Here is a 12,500-nt window from a genome sequence, read left to right as displayed (position 1 = left end):
CTCTGACTATTGTGTTGTACCCCTAACCCGGCTGCAGGCTTAACAGCCGACAGCCGGGCAGATGGAGGTTCTCGGGTTCTTAGCTACTGCAGGCGGGCATGGGTATTACTACCTTTGCCTGCCGGCAGGGGAAACACATCCCGAATCTGCTGGCCACTATGATTAGCGGCCGGCAGCCGGGTATTAGTGTTTTCAGCTGTTGACCGGCAATGATTGCCGGCCGGCACACGGTTGCGAATCAGTGGGCTGCCGCCTATTAGTTAAAGGTAGTATATCTTTGAACTATACAGGGGTAGATGCCGGCCGACACGTGACAGCGCACGCCGACAAGTACCGGCGCGTGCTGGCCGGCACAACAGCATGCAATGTATAGTAGTTGCTATATTTGTAGTGTAGTACACACTGCATTAGTAAAACTACAGTACAGAGTTGTGATAACACTAAAGTTCTTCAACATACTTAATGTTATCTTGTACAGCCTTTTGCTGAGATCGTACAATATATAGAAAGTGGGTTCTTTCTGTATTCTTCTATCCCGTATATTAAAACTTTATTTCAAGGTGTGAACTACACCTTAAATTTCCGTTTAGGAAATTACATAAGGTATTCTAGAATAGAATTAACCTTAGTTTTAATATCTTGGGAGGTTACAGCAATTGACTGGACAGGAAATACAAGTATGTGTCTTTCCTTCTTTCTTTTATAGCTTTTCTATATAAGCTAAATGTTACAATATAAGTAAAAAGCCTTCACTTGATACTGATGGATTTTTCTTCTCTTTACAGGAGGACCATCCGAAGTGCGGGAGTGTGTTCTGTAATGTCCTCGGTAAGAACTTCTGTGGACATCAACTTTGCAGGAGGCACGCAGCATGCGCCGCCTCCAGAGGTGATCTCCGGTATTGGGACCCTCAGGTTTATACAGTTTGTTTTAACCTGATTACCGAGGCTTTTGACGACCCTAAGTTGACGGAGTCAAGGGATGCTGCCAGGGAAATGTTACGATTCTGGGTGAGGGGTTTTCAGAAAAACACCTCAGGCCCCTACCTTCCTAAAGCATCGGCTGATGCAATCATCCCCCAGCCTCAGGTGGAGATACCAACTGCCCAGAATCCGGTAGATTCTGAAGTCTCGGCCGCCCTTCAAGACATCCAATTGGACGATAAGATGTCGGAGGTGTCGGATTCTACTGAGAAGGACCTTCTAGGAGAAGGTCAGGAGGAGGAGCTGTTCCAGGCTTCTCAAGTAGAAGAGGAAGAAATTGACGAGGTGTCGGTTACATCGGTTCCGGACCCAGAACCTGTTCCCTATACATCGTCTGCTATCCCAGATGAACTGGGAAGGACTCTTTCTTCCATTGTTGAGATGATCCAACAAATTCAAAGGAAGAATGATGAGAAGGAAGCTGCAATGAAACTGGAGATGCGCAGACTTGCAGCATCACGTGGGCCCCAGAAGCTGCTCAGCGTGAAGGATCTTCCTTTGTGCTCGGGTACCAATCCTTGGAGGTATGCCGAACACATGCCAATGACAACCGGGAAGATTGTGATTTCAGAAAAGTTGGGAGCAATTCCCCTGGAAGAGGTGGAATTTTGGCCCAACAAAGATTTTTATCCGGACTGCTATATCCGTCTTAGGAAGGAGCCAGCCTCAAAGGAGGAGACGGAGCCGAAGGAGGTCATAGTTTTTGACCACGGTAAAGCTTAGGCGTTACTAGCGAGCTCGATGAAAGAGAGGGGCTTCACTAACTCAAAGGTGCCCGCCTTGAGTAAGAAACTTCCCTCCTTTGTGGCCTCTCCTACCAGAGACTTTCCCTTCTTGGAAAAGGGATATAAGCGGCCTTAAAGGTGGTGGAGGCAGGGAAACCATGCCCCTCCTTGGAGGAGTGCAAGTCTTTATCTCTGACCTTGCCCTTGGACCAAGAAGACTGGAAGGACGTACACCTTACCTTCTCAGTCGGGAAGCTGGAAGCTGATATTGCTGAACGTCAGTTCGGTGAGGAACTTCCAAAACTGTCAGAGGTTCTCTTGCGTAGAGAGCAAGAGACAAAGGAAAGACTTGCGGCATGGATGTCGTTGCAAGGCCATCCTCTTGGCAGGCTAAACCCTACCGACAGCAACAACAACAACACCTTCCTGTGACCGCGGTGCTTCAGATAGTGGCACAACCTCCAACCACGTATCAGCTGGTACCTCAACAAGTGGCGACACAGTCGCCAGTTTTTAACCCAGCCTTCGAAAGGCAGACTTCTTCCTTTCGTTCGAGAGCTAGAGGAACAGCCAGAGGTTCTTCTAGATGCCCTTCAAGAGGAAGGGGATACAGGGGAGGACACGGTCAGGGAGGCAAGGCCTCAGGTCCACAACAGCAGAAGTGAGATACTTCCAGTAGGAGGGAGACTACAGCTATTTAGGGATCGCTGGACCTTCGATCCCTGGGCCCACAGCCTAATTAAAAATGGACTAGCTTGGAGCTGGAGCAGTCCTCCACCTCAATTCCCTCAATTCTTCCAACACTCAACCCCCGTTCTGGAAGAAAATGTATTAGTGTGCTACTGTTATAATAAGCACACATTGAGTATGTGTTGTTTGAGATGTTAAGTCTTGAAATAAAGTTCATCTTTGTAACTTTAAAATTGTTTATTCTCTAAAAACAACAGTGTTAAACATCTCCATCACAGGAGTGTAGCTGGTTTGGTCGGATGACCAATTCAGGTGAAGTATAGATATGAACTCCTAAATTATCGATATCACAGATATCGTATGCTTAGTTGTCTCAGCATTTAAACACAATATGGAAACTTTACATTCGTCTCTCGGAAGACACCTGCATCCGGTGACGACACAATCTTTCACACGGTATGCATTTGTGTTGACGTTTCAGAAAAATGTTACATTGCCGAGGGATGCAAAGTACATCCTGTTATGATTTTATATGACTACAGCAAATCTCACGCTAGCATCTTCATCCACAATGACATATTAAGTCATGTGTTTTAAACATGTAATAATTAACTATTTCATTTATTACATATGTCCAAGAACTCTTAGACAAAAGAGTAATCCGGAAAGTTAAGTCCATAAAATTCCAAGGAAGGCTGTTTTGTGTTCCAAAGAAGGACTCAGAAAACTCAGAGTCATTCTAGACTTGTCGCCACTCAACGAGTTCATAGTGAACTACAAGTTCAGAAAGCTCACGCTTCAACACATAAGGACACTACTGCCCAGAAGGACATATACTGTCTCTATCGACTTGTATGACGCTTATTGGCACATTCCAATTAATCGTCACCTCTTCTACCTAGGCTTCAAGTTACATAGAAAACTTTACGCCTTCAGAGCCATGCCTTTTGGGCTAAACATAGCCCCAAGGATTTTTACGAAGCTTGAGAACGCAGCCGTCCATCAATTACGCCTAAAGGGGGTCCAAGTAGTAGCCTACTTGGACGACTGGCTGGTGTAGGCAGCATCCAGGACAGAATGCATGCAAGCTTCTTAGATAGTGATCCAGTTCCTGGAACATCTGGGATTCAAGATCAACATAAAAAAGTCTCGACTTTCTCCAGCTCAAAAATTTCAGTGGTTGGGAACCCACTGGAATTTGGAGTCACATCGACTTTTCATTCCTGGTAAGAAGAGGAAAGAAATAGCAGGATCTGTCAAGAGACTATTGAAATTCAAACGGATATCAAGACGCGAACAGGAGAGAGTGCTGGGCTCTCTACAGTTTGCTTCGATAACAGATCCAGTGCTAAGAGCACAGCTAAAGGATGCAACAGGAGTCTGGAGAAAATACGCATCAAACGCGCGAAGAGATCTAATAAGACCACTACCGACTCAACTGATAACGCTTCTCAAGCCGTGGTCCAATGCCAAGCGATTGAAGAAATCAATACTTCTTCAACCTCCTCCCCCGTCAGTAACTATCCACACAGACGCTTCAAAGGAAGGCTGGGGAGGTCACTCTCATTAGATGAGAGTCCAAGGAGCTTGGTCCAATCTTTTCAAGTCATTTCACATCAACTTTCTAGAAGCCATGGCTGTTCTTCTGACACTAAAAAAAGTATCTCCTCACCACTCGACCCACATAAGACTGGTTCTAGACAGCGAGGTGATAGTGAGATGCCTGAATCGACAAGGGTCGAGGTCACCTCAAATCAACCAAGTGATGTTGGACATATTCTGTTTGGCGGAATGGAAGAAATGGCACCTGTCAGCAGTTCACATTCAAGGGTTCTGCAATGTGACAGCGGACGCTTTATCCAGGTTTACACCTATAGAGTCAGAATGGTCCCTTGACACAGGATCGTTCTCATTCATCTCGAGCCATGTCCCGGAGCTGCAGATAGACCTCTTTGCGACGAAAGACAACAAGAAAATAGATTGTTACATGTCCCCATACAAGGATCCGCTAGCGGAGGCAGTGGACGCTATGTCCCTAGACTGGAACAGATGGTCCAATATTTATCTGTTCCCTCTGCACAACCTCCTTTTGAAGGTTCTCGATAAGCTGAGATCCTTCAAAGGGAAAGCAACAATAGTGCCACACAAGTGGCCAAATAGCGTGTGGTTCCCTCTGGCATTGGAACTACAACTAAAATTCATACTGCTACCGGATCCATCCCTGTCTCAGCGAGTACAGAAGTCGACTGTCTTCGCTCCATCACAGAAAACACGGAACCTACATCTCATTATTTTCTCTCCTTAGCGATGAGAAAAAGATTCGGTGTTAAAAGTCAGTTTAGACTTTTGGAGGAAACCACAAGACATTATGAGGCTTCAGGGAAGAAATAGATATCCTTTGTCAAGGCGAAGAAACCAAAAGAAATCTCGACAGATTCTTATTTATCATTCTTCATTCACCTTCATGAGCAAGGTTTAGCAGCCAAGACAATTCTATTGTTCAAGCCATATGCCTTACAAGTCGACTTTTCTAACGACGTTCTTAATGAGCTACAAAGGCCCATGCCAGGCTTAGCCCTTCAGCGCCTCCAAAGACCCTTTGCATGGTTATTAGATATGATTCTTCATTGTGTATTAATAATGAACAATGAGGAATGCGCTTAAAAGGTTTTGAATTTAAGCCATATTTTGTTTGTACTCGCTTCCTCTAGAGAGGAAGGCCACGTCCAGTTCTTGGAGGGAGAACTGAATCTATTTCCAGACCCAACGTTTCTTACTAGGAACAAGCTACCCACCAACAGGGGGGGGACCCTAGAGAATCTGCCCTCTGAAGGAAGATGCATCTCTATGTCCAGTGGAGTGCCTAAAGGTTTATCTTCATAGAACTTCAGATTTTATGGGAGAACAGCTGTTCAGAAGAGAAACCCTGGGTTCAAAGCTATCTATAACTAAGGGCGAAAATCACCCGTGTTATTCGCAGAACGGATCCAGACAGTACACCCGTTAGTCATGATCCGAGGAAAGTTGCCTCCTCCATAAAATTTTCTTTAATTATATGGACTTTGAACATCCTTGTTTGTACACCGGCTGGTAGTCATCTAAGGTGTTATTTATGCACTATGCGAAGCAAGTGGAGCAACTTAAGAGGTCTGTGGTAGCAGCAGGTAGAATTCTTTAATCTTCTGTTTTAAATCTGCGAGGAACAGTATAATTAATTTGGGACGATTAATTAAGAGGGTGCGTGTGTAGTCACTGTATGTTACTACACACTGAGCGATAAGCCACGAAAGTGTCCTTACGAACTGTTCCATTGACGTCGGTGAACTATAGCATAATACGGACACTTGTGACAAGCAATTTTTACGCTAGTGTAAATAAACAGTATACAGACTATATCATTATTATTTATAATTCAATTGAAGTGGCAAATCTCTTTCCTAGTAGACGAAACAATATTTTCTGTTGACCGTTTTTCTTTATGCTTTAACGCATATCATCCACATTTTAAAAATTTTATAAATGTTGATCTGATATGTACGTTTATTAAATTTTAATAAACTAGTTCATAGTGAACCCTGCGTCTTATTCGCCCACACTCATTTTATTAGAAATGTACTGAGCATTAAGATTAAGATATAGATATTTTTATCATGGTATGTCTTTTAAGACTGTTCCCTGATTCAAGGAAAAGTCCACTCCCTTTAACACTTCCTTGGAAGGGTTGACGTGGTACCCTAACGGGATAGTGGCAAAGAGGTAAAATTTGTTCCTATGCGGATACAACCATTATCCAATAGTTGATATGAGTAGTCACATTGGGGAAGGTGTCACAAATTCATACTGACATTGGTGACTCTTATACAAACTTTGCTTCATAATGTATAAGGCGAGACCACTATACAAGCTTGTCATTTTGTCATCCATAGTTATTATGTACTCCTCAAGATTTTTTCCAGAGACTAGTACGACTCTTCCCTGTAGGGAGCAGGAAGCACTAACATAGTTCAAGCTTAGATGAAATGATGTATGACGGTAACATCATAGGTCTCTAGGTCTAGACGGATCAGGAAAATACTTTCTTGAGAGTACGGCACCGATTGAGAATCCACAGATACAGTAATGCTCTGGTAAACTTCCATCAGGACGACATGGCCTGAGCCCAAAAAACGGATTTTGAGTGAAGCGAAAAATCTATTTTTGGGTGAGGTTGCCATGTTTTCCTGATGGACCCGCCCTTCCTTTTATTTTAAAAGGGCTTATTGACCCCTCCCTATAATACAGTATCTGTAGCACCTCGTATATCGCTACAAGGAATAAAGAGGGCGCTACCGCCTTCATCAGATTCACACTGGATACGGAATAGGAGAGATGCCTTAGGAGCGGCTCTCTTTTCATTCTCGTTTCAGATTCTTGTCACTGTAACCCCTCGAAGCGTTAATACTGTTCGGGGTGAAGATAGCTATGTGACGTGTCAAGAATACGTCCTCTGATATGCAATATCCCTGTGAGATTATTTAGGGATATTCGCTCCAGGAGTTAGAATTCTGGATACCTTATGGTAAAATTCTCTGGGAATATCACTGTAGTCAAATATACTCTAGAAAGCTACCTTATAGGAACTTCCATCAGGACGACATGGCTACCTCACCCAAAAATAGATTTTTTGCTTCGCTCAAAATCCGTTATATATATATATATATATATATATATATATATATATATATATATATATATATATATATATATATATATGTGTGTGTGTATATATATATATATATATATATATATATATATATACATAAATATATATATATATATATATATATATATATATATATATATATATATATATATATATATGTGTGTGTGTGTGTGTGTGTGTGTGTGTGTGTGTGTATGTGTATATGCGTTAGTTCAGTTTAAAATAGATAGTAAGTTTGCATTTCAAGGTAGCTAATATCAAATTATTTTTTTTTAAACAAAATCTAAACTCGACTATGAAACTCAAAAAGGAGGGAAGATGGTTGTTCAGGATATTATTGCTGTGATGTCAGATTATTCATCAGGTTTCTCTGGGGATGAATCCAATATATACTGGAAAAAGTTGTTGCCCAATTACATCGGAAACGAAAAAGAGAAAATTGTCCCTGAAGGCAAATTGCTTTCCCTTTTCTTTCCAGTTCACCCATCATTGAGCTTCAGTTCTGGCATTGTCATGTGCACGGAAATTGTTCATAGTATAATCCTTTTGGGTTTGTGTCCCATGACTTAAGTTTTTTTTTTATATTTTTTTGTATTTAGAATTGTATATCAACCTATTACGTCTTAGGTATCCAGTTTGTCAGACGGAAACAGAATTTGGACGCATTTCCAACACGAAATAAGGGTTTATAATAATGTTATTGTTTGAACTTTGCATTACATCAAGGAAATGATTACATTTTGCTAATCCTTAACCCTTTGGAGGTCAACCCTGCAGGAATAAATTTCTCCTTATGCCCAAGAATCATTTCGATGATATTTTACTTATCTATTTGTAGCTCAAAAACTACGAGAGCTAAGAATCTAAATATTGTGTAAATTGAAAATTCCTTTTCATTGATATGTATATGAATATTAATATCGAAAGCATTCTAACAAAGCACTCATTTCTCACGGTAGAACTTGCGCACACACGCGCACACACACACACCAAAAAAAAAATTCCAACTGAGCTTACGAATTCAGAAGGAAAAGTAAAAGTTACCAACGGAATAGAATTCTCCTTCACTAAAACTGTAATAATCTTTTGCTAAGGAAGAAATTATATAACACTTATTAAATTGATGAACAAGTAATAATTGAATGCGCTTTGTAACTCAATATTGAGTAATATCGTTAATATTTACATAATCGAAATAATAGGTCATAGTCCTAGTGGAACCTTTTGTCGACCTTTAGTAATGAGTTCCAGGTAAATCGTAAACTAATTAAGTCAGGGAACTCTATAGCTTAATTTACCTGTTGTTAAGATTGCCATTAATAAGAAGGTCCGAAAATCATGCTCCTTCTCTATTGAATAAGCAAATTTGATAAAATTTGTCTATTAAAGCGATAGATAGTGCACCAGTTTTCTTAACACGTAGTCCAGACAATTTTCTTTCCGTATTAAAGATGCAGTGCGAAAGTATGCCTTCATCAAAGGCTTACCTCCATCCCCTTCCATTCTCGGTGAAGAAAAAAGTTTCGAGTTTCAATGGCTCGTCGAAATTGGTTTTTGAATTTTTGAGACGTCACTTTTCAGAGTTTAACTTCTTGATTTCAGATAAAATGGTGTTGGTTCGCCTCATTTTTTCATTGTTTTTTAAATCTGGCTTTTCATTTTATTTTCTGTTTAGGCAACCAACCTTTGATTAATATTAATTTCATATGGATAGCTATATAATTGATATTCTAGTTTAATAATAATTTCTCATAAGCATTAATCATATATTTTAGTATCGTATTGTTCGGATGTATTTCAGTGACACAAATGGAAGGTCACATTTATCATCTTTATTTGCTATTTTTTTCATTGTGAATTTTTTTACTTGCGTTTTTCATTTGATTTTCTGTTTGGGCAACTAACATCGGCTTAATATTATCATTATATGAATATCTTCATAATTGATATTCAAGTTGGATAGTGATTCCTCACGTATTTGATTATACTATCACTCAGATGTATTTCAGTGACACTAATGGAAGTTAACATATATCATCTTTATTTACTAACACTTATCTTTTAGCACATGAAAATTATTTTTCTTACATGTTGTTATAATATGTTCTACTTTATTTGTTTTTATATTCATGTTGCTAATTTTCTGTCTTTTATTGTTATTCCCATCATTTTTCTTTCCATAGCTTTTCGAGTTGTAACTAGCTAATTTTCTAAGGCTTTAGTAAGGCTCTAAGTTTCTGGAGAATTAGTTAATAATGGTAAGACCATCTTATTAAACACTTTTCTTTTAGAAAAAAAGTGAATTTTACTTTTCAAAATATATTTTGGTTCACCAACAGCTCTCCATCCCATCCTTATTCATCTTTTAATTTCGGTGTCATATCCTGTGTAAACACTTACTGTCTGTCCTAAGGAGATAAATTCATTTACTAGTCTTTAACTCTTATTTGCTGTCTCTTTGTATTTTCCTTGAACATTATCTATGTTTTGCTCATATTCATTTTCAGTCTTACATTTCTGGTTTTTCTATTCCAATCTTCTATCACCTTTTTCAATCCCTTCCATGTTTCACTAAATAGAAGTAAGTCATCTGCAAATCTTAGCTTCTTAAAGTATTTTGAATTAATGTTAATAACCTTTTCTCAAGCTAAATTCTTACAAACTTCTCTAGGCACGCTGTAAATAATTCAGGAGAAATAGGGTTTCCTCGTCCTACTTCTTTTCTCAATTTAAATCTTATCACTATATTTATGTACTTCTAGGACTGTTGTACTACCCAGATAGATATCTTCGCGTGTTCTAACATAAGCATTATCTATCCCTCGTCGTTTAAGGTCTTATATAATTGTTAAAGCATTGGCAGAATCAAAACCTTTCTCATAGTCTATACATAGTTGATTATTCCATTAGCTGGTTAATAACATGGTTACGATCAGTTGTTTAATATCCACTTCTAAAGCTTGCCTGTTCTCTCGGTTGATTAGAGTTCAAATTTCTTTGCATTTTGCCATATATAACCTTTATAAACATTTCATATATTACTGAGAGTAAACCTATTGAACGGTAATTTTTTCCGGTCTTTTGTGTGTCTCTGGAAAATATTATAAGGATTTTTTTTTTTTCATGCTGAACATATAGTGTAACGTTTAGCAAGATTTATTATTATGAAATATCCCCCATCTATTATTCAATCATTTGTTAGGTCATCCTCTGCTTTGACTCTTTTCATGTTTTTTTTTTCTTTTTATATATATCCATGTTCACCGATAAAAAAAAATCTGCTGGCACCTTGTTCCAAATCTTCTTTTCATTTACTTGATGATTTCTCCTTTCTTTTGTGTTTCCTCAATTTTGTTCTGATTGTGTTTACGAATATCTTGCAATTATTTTCATTGTTTTGGTGATTCTATTCTATCACGCGTGCATTTCAACCTCTTTTCTAATCTTTCCTTTATTAGATTTTTCATGCTTTCAGATAAATTTCCCTGCTCTTGGTTAGAAATTTTTCACTTATCTCTTGTCCTGATTCTAATGAAATTTTTGTTAAATCCCTATTCATATCGCCTTTGTTTGCTTCCATTTCGTCAGGTAACTATGAGTACCTTTTTAGTATTTCTAAACTATTTTTCTCTTATTACAGGAGTGTTTATTTTCTTTCTTGATATTAGTTTTTTTTTTATTCTTTCCCTATGTCAAACAAATTTCACTTCATACAATTCTATGTTCACATGACTTAACTTGTTCAACACTATGATATCTTTAATTAAATTAGCTTCGTTTCTGATTCCTACATATGGGCTCCCACAGAATCATTTTATTTTTTTTTTAAAACATAGGTGTTCGTGATTTTATTTAGAAAGTTCTACAAGCATGTCTCCTCTGTCATTCCTTGTGTAAAAATTTGCCTTCAGCTGAATCTACCTACTTCTTTTGACCTACTTTTCCATAGAAATCATCCAAAACAAATGCAAATAGGATCTTATGTTTTTTCAAGATATCTCCAGATCTTCCTTAAAAAGTATGTCTTTCTTCCTCTGTTGTTGGTAAGTACGTTTGAGTGATCTTTCTTTTATACTTTTTATTCAGTTTGATTATTGATCCTGCAAGTCTATCACTGATACTATAAAATTGTTTTGTGTTACCTGAAAATTTTTATAAACAAGAAACCCCACTGCATTTTATGTGTCTCTTTCAAGTAATCTGAACAGGAGATATGACACGCTTTCATCTCTATATAAGATTTCCAAGTTCTTGTAATTTCACTCAATCCTATCATATCGCAATTTATTAATTTTAGCTCTTCTAGGTAGGGTCCTGACACGTATGTTTCAGGTTCAGTTTCCTAAGGTAGTCTGTTTTAGTCCACACACACATACACACACACAATCACATACACCCCCATACACACACACACACACACACACACACACACACACACATATATATATATATATATATATATATATATATATATATATATATATATATATATATATATATATATATATATATATATATATATATACAGTATATATATTGTTTTGCAAATAATTTTTTTTAAAACTAAAATTTTTATATCCAATAATTATAAAGAGTATTTCTCTGTTTCTGAGGTTTTCATCTACATGTATTTTTTACCATTGTTTAAATCCTAGGAGAAATAACATAATTATCAACTAAAATACTAGATATTTGTCATATGCAAACCATAAACTAGACGAAATTAAAAACATATAAGCCAGTCAAAATTTAAAGATAAAATCGGAACTCAAATACAAATGATAGATTTAATAAATCGTAAGTAAAAACAAAAGAAGCTTAGAAAACTGATATCTCTAACTTCATCAATATTGGGAATGAGTTTATGTCAAAGAATTAACAAAGCATGTTTTCGGTAAATTCATCAAGTAAGCTTGCCGGTACTCCATTATAGGTAATGTGTAGAAATTGTAATTGGTCACATAAAAATCGTCCAATAAATATCATTGTATTGTTGCTACAATATGCTGTCAAATACCAGAAAATTTCACCTTAGGTTGAAAAAAAAAAAATCTAGTTGGGGCAACCGAGAGCCCACCCCCTTCCCCGTCAATGGCCTGGTGCATGTAACAAGGCACACTATAGAGGATTGATATCAATAATTGGGGTTATGATTGGCTAACATTGCATTTGATGCGGACATGAATAAATTTTGGTTAAATTTGGGGTTTTTAATTTTATGGCTGAGCTCCTAATCTTTGCTTTTATAATATTGGGATCTGTTCTATATGTTTTTGTAATACATATCTGTATTTTACATATATTTATCATAACGTAAGGCCTATAAATCACAACGAAAATAGTATTATAAGGATTAGGAATTCTTGATGTATTAATAAAAAAAAGTAGTATGAAAGTACG

This window comes from Palaemon carinicauda, chromosome 1, assembly GCF_036898095.1.
Source record: "Palaemon carinicauda isolate YSFRI2023 chromosome 1, ASM3689809v2, whole genome shotgun sequence".
Taxonomy (NCBI): domain Eukaryota; kingdom Metazoa; phylum Arthropoda; class Malacostraca; order Decapoda; family Palaemonidae; genus Palaemon; species Palaemon carinicauda.
This window is presented reverse-complemented; position numbering follows the sequence as displayed.